At 39.4% G+C, this 14,672-nt stretch overlaps 1 non-coding gene across 1 annotated transcript; it reads left to right on the forward strand.

Annotated features, from left to right (window-relative positions):
• Positions 1-6,484: 6,484 nt before the first annotated feature.
• Positions 6,485-6,556, forward strand: Trnaa-ggc (transfer RNA alanine (anticodon GGC)). Its single transcript has one exon. It is a non-coding gene; the product is annotated as a tRNA-Ala (tRNA).
• Positions 6,557-14,672: the final 8,116 nt, after the last annotated feature.

Genomic DNA, 14,672 nt, shown 5'->3' on the forward strand with positions numbered 1-14,672 from the left:
CCCGACAGCACGAGGGAGGTAGTGGAGGTATCGGAGAAAGTCCCGACAATGGATCCCGAGAGTACCACCCGGGAAACCGACGCCGCCGCGTCAGAAGAGCCTGTCGAGATGCCTCGAACCCAGACGGAGGATCTATTCGTCCTGGCACAGAGCGCTTTCGACGAGTTCCCACGCGTACCACATCGTCCTGTGGAGCCATGGCAGCGAGTACCTCGGCCCTTCCCCGGTGAGATAATGGGGCCCACCACCCAAGGATGTTGGAGCTGCGGGGGCCATGATCACTTCCGGCGGGAGTGCCCCCGAAAGCGAGAGTGGAGTGCCGTACAGCTCTGCTTCCGCTGCGGACGCCTAGGCACCACGGTACGACACTGCCCGGATTGTCGCGAGGGGTGGCTTGCCCAAGGCCCGTACATCCCGGGACGCGGACATGAGGGGCCCGAGCCGCCGCGACGCCGAGGACTACCACCGCCACTGAATCGCCGGGAGAATCGGAGGTCGGAGTAGGACCGATCCAGGGACTCTCCTTGGGGGCGTACCCCAGTTTTTTTTTGTTGTTGCGACACCCAGAATATTGTTTTGTTGTTGTTTTTCGTTCGTCATAGTTGGCGCGTATTATTAGTATTAAGTTTTTTTTTCTCTTCGTCATAGTCGCCTTGGCTATGAGTGGCGTCCTCTATCGTTCCGTATAATTTTCGTTTGGTTTCAAAAATCGCGCATTATCAGTATCCTTGTTATTTTTCATAGTATTAATTTTGTTGTCGCACCTAATTAATTACATTTTTTTTGTACTCATACTAGTATGTAGTAGAGCGACCGATATGGTGTATTAGTGACTGCGAAAATATACGTTTTTTTTTGTGTTGTCGAGACTCTTAACTTAGGAGTATGTCAATTTAGTACCTTCTCTCCTTACGTACGACCCGCCGCGGTAGGCGAGCGAACGGAGTCGAACTCCATCATAAAAATCGTAATCTGCGCCAAGCGCGATCAAATGTAGCGCGACTTAACCGCAGAGAGACGATATCGCTCCCGAAAGGGCACCCATAACGTAAGGTGTCGTCCATTCATGTTTCATAGGAGATGATTATATGATATTCTTGTTGTGTGCCAAAATGCCGTCTTAGCTCTGGGGATTTCGGTAGCTCTTGCCCGCGTCGGCCGGTAGAGGCTCGGACCCCAAAAAGTGAAGGGTAGCCTGACCGGTACGGTCTTTCTTGGCATGGGGGGGTGTGACGTGGTCGTCACGACACGCGTCCGCCCCAGCCTAATCGCGGGGCAAAAAGCCAAGCGGTCACGCCAATCGCGAGAGAGCGAGAGAGAGAGAGCGAAACCGAAAATCCCAGAGAGACTGAGCAACACCGTGTCAATTGTTACTAATTCGCGTGTATTTTACTTTATTTTTGGGAGCCTGACCGAGAGAGAATATTGTCGCTGGAGAAAGAGAGAGAGAGGTGTTGTCGTCGCAGGAAAGAGACAGCCGCGGTTGGAGAGATTAGCGAGATAAACAGACCGCCGAGAACCGTAAGAACTGCCCTTCCTAACAACAAAGAAGGAAGCAAATACAGAGCGTCACGTAGGAATTCGGCCTTGAAAATCTACTGACAGGAGATCCAGTGAGGCGCCCGACAACAGGCGCCGGAAGGGCCCAGACCAGGAAGATAACTTTCCTCCCGCGGGTTACCGCTCCGTCGGATACTGGACACAAGGCCACCGCGGGGAGGCCCGCGGCGCGAGGTCGCGAGGGCCTCGAAACCCTACGCAAATACCGCGCGAATAAATATATTTTGTCACCATCACGAGGGGTGCTGTGAACCCCCGTACGGCCTTGCTAATCTCGCGCGACGACGGTAGACGGCACGGCGCCGTAATTGGTTATCGCGTACGCACCCCGCGTGCGCAGTATTGATCCAGCTGTCGATTTTCGGGCCGATAGATCCAGCAGATTGGTGCGACCGCTCAACTTAGCGAGACGTGTGACGACCGGAGCTCGAGTCTGGCGATAAAGACGAGCTCAAGAGGGACCAAGTCGAAGGGAGAAGTACCGGTGAGGCTACCCTTTCGTAAGCGTATCAACTAATTATCACGTCTGTCACGGTGTTAATCCGAGTCTCGTCCGTTCTGACGCGATTGTCTTATTTAGTGAAGTTTTGTCGCGTGGGCTCTGCCTTATTCGGGAAACTATTTGGTGTACGAGCGATCGACGTCAAGCGGCGAGTACTTTCGCACCTTCGGGCAAGTGAATAATATTAACGCGAAATCTTCGTCTCTCTGGGATCCGATCACATATGTCGTGTCTCATATTACACGGTTGTCGCGTCTTTCTCTAATATTACTTCTGTTAGTGCGTATGTTTGTCGGGTCTCGTTGTTGTATGCGTTATCCGGCTGTGTCCGGACGTCACCTTGTGTTAATCTCATCGCGGAGGAATTCGACATAAAGAGAGTGATAACGCAGTTCGCGACCACCCGCGAGCGCGTTAGAGAGAGATTACGAGCGAGAGAGCGAGCGCAGTCGAGCGCGCGAGTGAGAGAGAACGCGCGCGAGTGAGAGAGATTACGAGCGAGAGAGCGAGCGTAGTCGAGCGCGCGAGTGAGAGAGATTACGAGCGAGAGAGCGAGCGTAGTCGAGCGCGTGAGTGAGAGAGACAGCGAGCGGAAAAGATTCCGGCGCCCTCGATTCACCGGTGAATTTCGCCCGTCGGATCGCGAAAAATAGATTAATCCAGATATTGTATCACTCTCCAGTCTCGTCGCCGATATGAACTTCCGATTGTTCGCGATCTAAGTCAGTTCGATAATGTCTATTTGTATGGTCGCGGTTATTCTTTCGTATTTGTCTGTGCTATCGATGCGCGTATCTCGGACTTAAGCTTGTCGCGGATATAACTCTGTGTTCAATCGCCGAAATATTTTCTTTTGTATAGAATTTTGGATTTACTGTGTCTTGTATATTATCTTCCGTCGTTATAGTCATTTCTTTATTACTTTCCTAATTTTCCATTATACTTCATTATTAATATCGGTTCCAGTTATAATTGGTTATCTTCAACTTTTATTTATTATCTTTTGTTATAAAATTTATTCTCTGATTATCATCCGCTATTATATTTTTCTTTTATATTTATTTCTATTACATTGGTTTATAATAAACTTCATTATTTTGCTTTGCTTAACTAAATCGCGTACGGCTTTTCTTTAGTACTGTCAACTTAACTGTCTGTGTCGTCATTTCTGTGTTCCTCACATCGCGAAAAAAGTGTAATTTCCTTCCGTTAGAGCAATTTCGGCAACCACACCCTGCCCCTCTGCCGTTAGGCGAGCTAGTTAGCCCGTAGCGGGATTCCCGGCCAAAACTTTGCGTTGGGTTCGCGATTTGTGGTTTGATGCGTGAAAGACCGCGTCTGGCGCCCAAAACTAGTCTCTCGCGAATATCACGGCTGGCGTTCTGCTGCGGCACGCGCGGGACGTCCCCGAGCTTAGTTCCGCCGCGTGAAACATTAAAACCCCTGTGTTTTGACGACGGCCAAGCTCCGCTCTTCCGGCTTTTAATCGAGTCGGGAGAAAAAGACGTCGCAAAACATACATTTAAATATCTAATATCTTTTCTATAATTTGAAGTTAATAAAAATTTAAATTAATGTAATTGCTATTGTTTCTGTACATATTTAATAAACAACACGAATAAATAATTCGAGTGGATCGCAATTTAAACTAAGTTAAATGATTGCGTCGCAAAGTGACCTCACCCATATTATGGGAAGTATACTATATAAAATATTTCTTGTTATTTTACATGCAACTTTGTTTATTATGTGTTTCTATACTTGTATCTTGTAATTTGTTTAATTTTCATCTACCTATTACTAAATATTTTTGAAAATAGTACATTGCAAAACAAAACCTATCTGATATTAACACTTTGCGACGCAATCACCTCAGTTCAAATTGCGATCTAATTTGCAATGCACTATTTTCAAAACAAAAGTATAACATAAAATTTAATTGTCATAAATAAATTTAATATTACATATATAAAATATAGAATAGGCCCCTCCAACGTCCATTCCCGTGAGAACGCAACCAATATTCTTTTATCGTCTCTCCGAGATTTTTCTGTTACTATATATGTTCTATACAATGACGATTGCAGATAACTTCTACCATCTTATTTTATCATTGCTTATTTTTGCATAATGGCAGCAATAAAAGCTTACAAAGATGGAATAATGAAAAATATTAATTCGGGAAAGGCAATAATTGTTGCTTTCTAGAATTTTAATGAAATGACGTCTCATGCATTTTACGTCACTGGAATATTTTTTATTACAAGGATTTCCTTTCGCTACAGTTGTAGCGAAAGCCGCAGCATAAATTCCACAAGAGGTACAATCCGGTTGTGTTTGTACCTCTTCGAAAATTATATCATATTTGTTAATCTTGGGATAACGAAGGCGAATATATTCTTTTTCTTTAGCAGCCAATTTATCGTACGTAGTACCAGCTAGGCTGTCGTACACGTGAAGTTTGGTGCCATCAAAATAAATGCATCGACAATGATCTGTGCAATTTCCGCCAATAATTTGTAAGCTTTTATTGCTACGACTAGCTTCAATTATGTGCGGGTATTCTAAATATAACACACTTTGTGTTTCAAAGCAAGAAATCTCTCTTACAATGCGTAAAAATAAATCTAACGATTCATCATTTAATTTACTATCTATGAGCAAAACATTATTCTTTACTAATAAAAGAGAAGGTATCACATCATCTAACATTTTTCTTAGTCTTTTTATGTCATCCTCAGTTACATCTCGTTTTTCATTCGAGTAATCAGTTATAATGCAATCGTCATCTTGCTCTATTTCTGGAATAGCAACAGTGATAGTAGTGCTTTCGATAACACTTTCCACTTTTATGTTATTTTTCCGAGCCGCTTGTGCTTCGATGACATACTGCGGTTCCCGAATAGGCATATTTCTTGCTACTCTACTATCTACTCTAATATGCTACTCTATTATTTCAGCAACCAAGCAGTCCTCGTAGAATCGTTTAAGCAGTGCTGACATTTTTGTTTCCCAAAATGTCATCACGCTCGACAATCGTGTACTTCAATCCAAAGGGTGTCCTTTGGATTGAAGTACACAGCAAAAATGCAATACTTTTTTTGCGTTATGTGGAGTTGTCCCTGCACTTGGAAGTAGTACGCGTGTCTTTGATTCATTCGAGTGTCATCCGTTTTATCAAATATTCTATAAATATGTGAAATCTTATTGAGCATTGCAGTGATAGGAGACACATGCCGCGCCGCATAAGGACATTTAATCTCAATGATAGTATCGTCTCCGACAATGCCGTCAGGCGTCGCGGCAAGATATGGGATAGTTTCATCTATAAATATACCACAATTATTAATTTCTATCCCTAATTCCACCTGCAATTGCTCTCGTGCCATCATCTCTTTTTCTTTACCCCACTCAACAGCCGCGCCCGTCAATCGAGGAGGATAAAGAATTGCTTTCACAAGATTTTGGCACGAAGTTGTTTCTCTTCTGCTACAAACTTTTCCAAAGTTTGAAGCAGTGAGAAGATTTCGCCGTACGTTGTGCCACTCCGGGTTTTCATGCTGATCCCGTGTAGCACACTCCAATACAGCACAATTACGTTGTTGCTCTAATAACATTTCATAATGATTAAGTCTCAGCTGTTCGTACATATTACCTTCGATATCTGGCCGTTCTACATTTGGTCCATAATCTTTATCAGCCGTTATTTTAGCGGAAAATTTAGATGTACGAACAGAGAGACCTAATTCTTTCGCCGCACGTGTTCGTTGAAGTTGGTTGGCATTTTTTTTTATAAATAAATAAATATGATTTTTTAAAACGACCAATAGAGCCAAGCACGAAAATTAATTCTAATTTTTAGAACTGTATCTCTTGGTTTGAGATTACTAAGTTCCATCAATTTATAATCCTCGAACTTTACAACGGGAAAATAGGCGAGAAAAATATAGGTCCGAAAAGTCGCTGAAGCGGGAATTGAACCCGCGTCTTTCGCTTGCCGGGCGACTGCTCTTACCACTAAGCTATTCAGACCCTTTCGATCCTATATTTTTCATTTGCCTTATAATGGATGTTAGTAAATAGCGCCATGAATTAGGCCCAGACGCAAATAAATAAATTTAAAAAATATTTTTATCGGCTCTCAGTATTTAATAAATAAATAAATATGATTTTTTAAAACGACCAATAGAGCCAAGCACGAAAATTAATTCTAATTTTTAGAACTGTATCTCTTGGTTTGAGATTACTAAGTTCCATCAATCCATAATCCTCGAATTTTACAACGGGAAAATAGGCGAAAAAAATATAGGTCCGAAAAGTCGCTGAAGCGGGAATTGAACCCGCGTCTTTCGCTTGCCGGGCGACTGCTCTTACCACTAAGCTATTCATCGGCGGCTGTTACAATTGGCGCCCGAACAGGGACGCTGAATAGCTTAGTGGTAAGAGCAGTCGCCCGGCAAGCGAAAGACGCGGGTTCAATTCCCGCTTCAGCGACTTTTCGGACCTATATTTTTCTCGCCTATTTTCCGGTTGTAAAGTTCGAGGATTATGAATTGATGGAACTTAGTAATCTCAAACCAAGAGATACAGTTCTAAAAATTAGAATTAATTTTCGTGCTTGGCTCTATTGGTCGTTTTAAAAAATCATATTTATTTATTTATTAAATACTGAGAGCCGATAAAAATATTTCTTAAATTTATCTTTTTTTATATTTCTATTTTCAATAATTTCTGTTTGTGTGGGTGGTTTTTTATCTGTCGCACGACAAACAGAACTTAAGGCTCGCGAAGTATTACATTGCACTACGGATGCTTTAACGCGTGTCTGATAAGAACCTTTCATGGCATAATGAACGCGCTTGCCACCAATAAATTTACTTATAATTCCATTACAACTTTCAACGGAATTACTAGTAAATTGATATAGTAAATTATCGGCATTTTCTATAATGCGTTTCATAGCATTTTCTACTTTTTGTAATAATCCTGCACGTTGTAATTGGGGCACAAGATTTTGCTCGTCTTCTTTCTGTTGTCCATTACAGAAATATTGAAGCGAAGCACAATCTTTATGTTCACCAAATACATGGCTAGGTATATTATTTAAATCTTTCATTAATTCTAAAATTTTTGTTTGCCAACTAACTTCACGATTGCGGCGAAAGGTGACAGCCTTGACCACAGCGTTTCGAATTTTCATAACGCTGTGCTCAACGACCTTCTTTAATTTTGATATATTTCTACTACCGGTACTACCTGCTTCACGTATTTTATTACAAAGATTGCGAAGAAGATGATTCGTGCATTCAATCTTCTCCACAACAATATTTGAATACGGTGGAAAATCTCTCAATTTTTTTAATACGTTACTATCACCGTCACCGATATATTTATTATAAATAAGGCCATGCATTTCTAAACTAAGTCGGAAGCCTTCGAGGATTATATCACTTTCCATACTGATGGAGCTCTGATTACTTCCCCAATTTTAAAACATGTATGCTCTTTTGCTACTACATTAATTTTAGCTGCTCTCGCGCAGACAATACAATATTTATTACGGACACCAACAAATAATACTTTTTTAGAATGATATCCCGTAATAATAGCTGCTCCGGATGGAGAATCGTAACTACCAGTGCGGTAGGATCTCTTCATCCACGAGCCGTCTGTTATCACGGGTATATGCGGAATGCCGTCTATGACATCTCCTCTTTCGATTGCCAAACGTTTTTCCTCTTCGCCAGACACGCGCATTTCTTTTTCCGCGGCGACGGCGAAGGCTTCCGACATTTCATTATGTCTTATATATTTTTTATTATCCATGCATGGAATATCTACAGCAGCAAGAAGTTCTTCAAGCTGCTTATGACCAGTCCCTGTCAATATAGTACCGGATACGATACCACTATTGACATCCAATATTCTGTCATCTGTCAGTTCACTACAAAAGTCGAATGACCTGTTACACATTCGACATGTGACAGAAAAATTGCTTTTCAGACCATCAGACTTCTTTTCGCGTAATACAAGATCAGCGAAACGACATTCGCCGAGCCAATGAGTGGATATTTTCTGCAATTCAGCAAAAACATGTCCAAAATCAACGATACGTCGCCCATTAATCTCTTCAGAATATAAACGATATGCGTCGATATTCTCATCAGTATGCAAAACAAAATTTTCTATACCTTCGACATCTTCGACATTTTCGATGTCTTCAACATTTTCGACGTTTTCGACATTTTCAATGTTTTCAGTGTCTTTGATATCTTTGATATTGTTTTGCATACTTTCCGATTCCATGCATGAATTTGCAGAATTATCAAGAAATGTAAACGACTACGGTGACAACGCATCATTATCTGTCATAACATTTGCCTCATCTGTGTATGCGTACGGCTTGTTTATCGACAAACTAGTCAAATTTTCACAAAATTCACGAACATCTGATAGTGATCCCACAGAAGCATCATCATCGAAAATATTTATATTTTTTTCAGATAATAGAGAAAATGTATCCATAGATAATGATTACGATGTCGACATGTCATCATTTACATTTCTTTTATCCTCGCATGCATATAATTGGTGTAATTTACCTGGAATTTCCATGAAATCCGATATGCATCCCAATGATCCTTTTCTGGAGTCCTCATCAATTCTTTCTTGATTCACAACAAAAGAATTGTCACAAAAATTTTTGTCACGCGCTTGTCGCATGCGACGCATTTTTTGTGATGAAGACACACGTTGTGCCGAAACTGTTGTATGCTTATTAGTATATTTAGGCATAATGAATGTATATGCTCTCTAAATAATACTAATAATACTCTAATAAATACTCTAATAACACAGAACACTCTGCACTGACAACAAAACAATACTCTATACTCTATATACTCTGTGCTACTAAAATCATATGGAAGCTTAGATCGCGTGATATAAACGATGTAATTGCACTCGATAATCGATAGTACATGTTAGCATAATGGCGAACCATGAACGTGGTAAGTAATTGTTCTCTTCATTTATATATGTACATGTATATACATATACGTACATATTATACGCAAATATTTAAAATATTGCACATTTTATATTTATATAAAGCATTCATTTATTCATTTATGGCGTAACATTATTCTTGTAAACAATGATTTTTTTGAATAACCACGAATTTGATTGGGATAACGTTGAGATCTTGGATGAGGAACCGTTTCTAAGGAAGAGACTTGTTTCAGAGATGCTGTTTATCAGGCGCCAGATAAATGGCCTAAACCGACAAGAAGACACAGAGTGTCTAAGTCAAGCATATATATCTGTTGTGACAAATATGCCTCAAATTTCGTGAAAGACGGTCTTCGTTTAGTTGTTATCGAATTTCTTTAGAGAGCCATAAATCATTTGTAACATTAATCTCCATACATCGTATGTTTGAGAGAGGGAGATAGAGAAAGGAGGGGAAGCGAGAGGAAGGGGGGACAGGGATAAAGGGAGAGAGACGGAGGGGGTGGGGAAGAGGGGGGAGAGGGAGAGAGTGGAGGGGGAGGGGGAGAGGGAGAGAGAGAGGAGAAATAAATTCCACACATTGTTTGACATTGACTTCGATAACAGGCTATGAGCCGTGGTAGGGCGCCTTATAAATAGCATCAAAACGAATATCTTCTTCACTCGTGCGTCGGGCGCGTCCGCGTACGGTCGTGTGAACGTGCGATGGATGAGTGTGTGAGTAAGAGTGAGCCCCCTTTCGGAAATTCCTCACTATACCCGTCATTAGAGTCCACTTTTGAGTACCTGACATATTATGTCACTTTGTCTATCTAATGGGATATCGATAGGGGGGGCTCACGGCTTTTGCGCTACGTGCGGTAGTATGTAGATTCCCCATTATTATTTATTGTACTAAATTTACTGAAGAAGGTCCAAAGAAAGGACCGAAACGTTTAGATTCAATAAATTTGTTATTCCAACAAGTTTGTTTTTAATATTTGCGTACCTACACCCTACGCGTGGCTCCATATAGCCTCCTTTTGAATTTGTAATGATTTTTTTCTAACCTGTAATAACCTCTATTTGACCTTTGTATATTTATCAATGTATATATATGTACGTATATAAATACATGTGCAAATATTGTATGCATTATATATATAAAACATTTTTTGCAGCAATACCGATGCCGCCTATTCCTGGCCACTTGCCAGTCAATTTTGTGCCGTCCGTTCCTGGCCATATGCCGGTGCCCCGGGGATGCATAATTTTTGTGCAAGCACCTCCAGCTGTATTGAGAGAGAGAGAGAGAGAGAGAGAGAGAGAGAGAGAGAGAGAGAGAGAGAGAGAGAGAGAGAGAGAGAGAGAGAGAGATATTTTGATTGATTGATTGATATTTATTAGCTTTCTCAGCTATTTGTAAAATACAAGTCTAATTTACATTAATTACAATATACTCCTTTAACTCTCGCTTAAACGCTTCCAGTTCTTCGATTCGTCTTATTTCAGCTGGTAAGGCATTGTACATTTTCACTCCCTCATAAAACATATTCTTCTGTGCACTCGTTGTCCTACGAAATTGTACCACAATGTCCCCAGCTTGCCGTGTCTGTCTTTCATTCTCTTTTCCCACTATTGTTAACTTATTTCTTAATTGATCCGGTAACATATTCTTTAAAATCTTAAAGATAAATATACATACATTATAATTCAGCCTCTGTCTTATGGACATAAACTGCAGCGCTTGCAGCATACTCTCCACTTTGGTATATCTATCACATTGCAATATGACCCTCATGGCCCGGTTTTGCGCTTTTTGCAATTCATTCAGTTGTGTTTCTCCCATATCAATTAACAGCGTCGCACAATACTCAAAGTGAGGCGCTATGATTGACTTATATATAATACATCTAGTGTATGCCGATATGTAGCTACCTATTCTATTTAAAAAACTCACTTTTTTCCCTATTTTCTTTAGCATATAATCACAGTGGTCCTTAAATCTTAACCTATCGTCAATAATTATGCCTAGATATTTCATTCTTTCCACACGCTCTATCTCCGTTCCATCCAAACATTTCAGTGTAATGTTACCTCTCAGTTCTTTTCGTACACTTCGAACTATCATATATTTCGTTTTCCCTGCGTTCATTTTTAACTTATTTGTATTCATCCATCTTTCCACTGTAACAAATGCCATATTCATTTTTCTTTCTAATTCCGCACTACTCCCTCCAGTCACATACACTAGCGTATCGTCTGCAAACATTTTTATACTACATCCCTCCGGACAGACTTTAATTATATCGTTTATATATATTATAAATAACAAAGGTCCTAATACAGATCCCTGTGGTACTCCATATTCTGTGGCCAATAATGCAGACCATTCATTGTTAAATCGTACCTGCTGTGTTCTATTCTTTAAATATGATCTTAACCATTCTAAAGCTGTTCCTCTAATTCCGTATTGATATAATTTCTCTAACAGTCTTTCTCTATCTATCGTTTCAAATGCTCGCTTGAGATCCATGAAAATTACCCCCACCATTTTTGCCTCACTAACTACCAGTTTCCATTCGTCAATGACTGTTTGAATCGCTGTTTCACACGAATACTGTTTTCTAAAACCTGACTGATGTTCTGTTATAATATAGTTATCTTCTAAATACGCCTTAATTTGCTTTTTAACTACTAATTCTAATACTTTCTCGAATATTGGTAACATATTAATAGGCCTAAATTCACTTGCTTTTCTGGCTTTTTCTATTTTTGGAATCGGTATTATCGTAGACGTTTTCCAACCTTCTGGACAGCAACCTTCCCTCAAAGAGTTATTTATTATATCAATAAATTCCTCTTTTATTACATAAAATACTGCTTTAAGTATATCACTAGTTAATTCCTCCTCCGTACCTTTCTTTTTTGATAGTTCCATAACAATTTTTTGTAAATGCTCTATTCTAATCATCTCAAAATTTTCCATTATTCCCTCGCTTTCAATAACAAAAATAATTCTTTTACCTGGACTTCCTAACTTATCTCTACTTATAGATTTTACTATGTTCTCAATACTCTGTATATAATATAAATTAAATTTATTAGCTATATTGCACCCTTCAGTATTATCTAATATTTCAAAATCTATATTCTCTATTTTTTTTGTACCCGTTGGTTCGCCCCTTATTATTTCTTTTAAGGTTTTCCACATAGATGTCGGATTTCCCTTGTTATGATCTATCATATTTTCATAGTATTCTTTTTTCTTTGTCCTGATTAGTTTAACCACTGCATTTCTTTCGATTTTAAACTGTGACCAATTTTCATCCGTGTCATCATACAACGCTTTACTGTACGCCTCATCCCTTTTAGCCGCTGCTTCCCTTATTTCATCCGAAAACCACTTTTTCCCTTCCCATATTTTCGGAATTCTAAATTTTTTTCTAGGTGCTGCAGCATCCAACGCATCTACTATATTATCGACAAGTTTCTTCGCTCTCACACTGACATTCATATCTTGGCTTTTTCCTAATTTATTTTCCACTAATTTAATAAATTCATCTACACTAAACTCTTTAAAATTCCTAGCATTAAATTCTCTGTATTTATTATCAATTTTATTCGCATTAAGATCAACTTTTAACCACGCATGGTCCGTTATTTTAGGTTCATGAATTACTTGCACTTCTATTTTATTATTAGCGTAAATTAAATCTATAATTGTCTTACTATCTTTCGTAATTCTCGTCGGTTTATTTACATATTGTTTCATGCCTAAGCTCAACATTGTCGTTTGTAACTTCTTTGTATAAAACGAGTCCAACATAATATCTATATTAAAGTCTCCTATTACTATACATTCTCCCCGTATTATTAATTCTTCTATTATATCCTCCAGAAATCTCACGAACTCACCATGCGATGAACTCGGTGAATGATATATTACTGTTTTATACAATTTATCTTTCACCTCAATCGCAGCACACCAACAATTCGCTTCTAACTTTTTTACTAATACTATCTCATATTTAATATCGTCCCTTACATATAAAAGAACCCCTCCTGTATTTCTGTTTTCAGCATCACATCTAATCATACTATACCCCGGTACGTTCACTTCACAGTCTTCAATTTCAGCAGTCACTCTGGTTTCTGATAACGCTATGAACGCAGGATTCATTTTCTTCATAATCTGATGCTGTATCTCGTCTTTATGCGCCATCAAACTTTGCGCATTTGTATATAGTATTAATTCCGTTTCCTTCTGTAGTTGCTATTTATCTTCCTCCCATCCGGCCCTCCTCTTCTCCTCCTGTATCGCCCTCTTGAAAGTCGGACATTCCGGATCAAGTGCGCCATGCTCATCATTTATTTTCAAATTGTATGTTTGAATCTTAAACATACAATTTATACATCTTTTCTTTGTCGCTGTACATTCACTCACCTTGTGATTTCCTGCACATTTGTGACATGTTTCATTACGCGTACAATTCTTTGCAATATGATAATAACCCCAGCATTTAAAACATCTTTTAATGTTAATGTGATTGAATACAGGACACTTTCTCCATCCTACATTCAGTTTCCCTTTTCTCAACATTACTTCATGAGTCTCTTCATCTGCTTCAATTATTACGATACCATCTTTTCCTCTTCTTCCGGACTGATATTTCTCATTTATTTTCTCTTTAACTATTCTCTTCACTATTCGCATATGAATTCCTTCATTTTTCACGTCAATTTTGTTCTGCTTCTTAATTGTACCTATTAAATCATCATCATTCAACTCCATTTCTTCCTCGCCAATATTGACAATTTTTATCTTAGGTTTCATCCGCGGTGACTCAGTAACGTTAAAGTTCTCGCCCAGCTTGGCTTGTACTGTCGCCTTTAGCTTTTCCATTTCTTCTCCAGTCTCACAGCCGAGAATCACTGTTCCCTTACTTCCTTTTTTTAACTTCGTTATTCCCATAGCCATATTCTTGATATCTACCTTTTATTTTATCAGTTTTTTAGTTGCTTCACTCTCCTGTTGCACCTTGGGTTTGACAATTATAATATTTTCTTTTTTCTTCTCTTTAACTGCTTCACTATAACATCTTTGAGCTCCTCCTGCCAGTCCACCCGCTCCTCCTTGTATAATTCTTCTCAAGTCTTCCAGTTCTTGTTTAATACTTCCAAATTCTTCTCGAACTATTTCCTTAACCATCATTTTAATTTCCTTCTTACATGCTGTTTCGTCTTTTATTTCTTTCACAGTTTTTACAAGCCAATCTATTTTTACGTCAATACTCGATGATCCACTCGCTCCTGATATTCTATTTCCACTGCTTGATGTCGTAAACGAACCCGTAGATCCTGTAGATCCTTGTCTTTCCCTGCTGCTCCCCGCTGCTGTTGGTGCCTTCTTCATATCTGCTTCACTTTCAATTGTAAATTTCTCAAATGGGCCAGGACACGACACCAGTTCGCGATTTCTATCATAAATTTTATGTTTACTTGCACATCCTGGATGGTAAAACAGTTTAATACAAGATTTGCATGCAACAACCTGATTTTTTATTGCCTTCTTACATGCCGAGCATCGATACAGTACTCTGCGTTGATACCACTGCTT

The sequence above is a fragment of the Prenolepis imparis genome, unplaced genomic scaffold, assembly GCF_030444845.1.
Source record: "Prenolepis imparis isolate NDT839.2.m4 unplaced genomic scaffold, iyPreImpa1.0 SCAF_12, whole genome shotgun sequence".
NCBI lineage: Eukaryota > Metazoa > Arthropoda > Insecta > Hymenoptera > Formicidae > Prenolepis > Prenolepis imparis.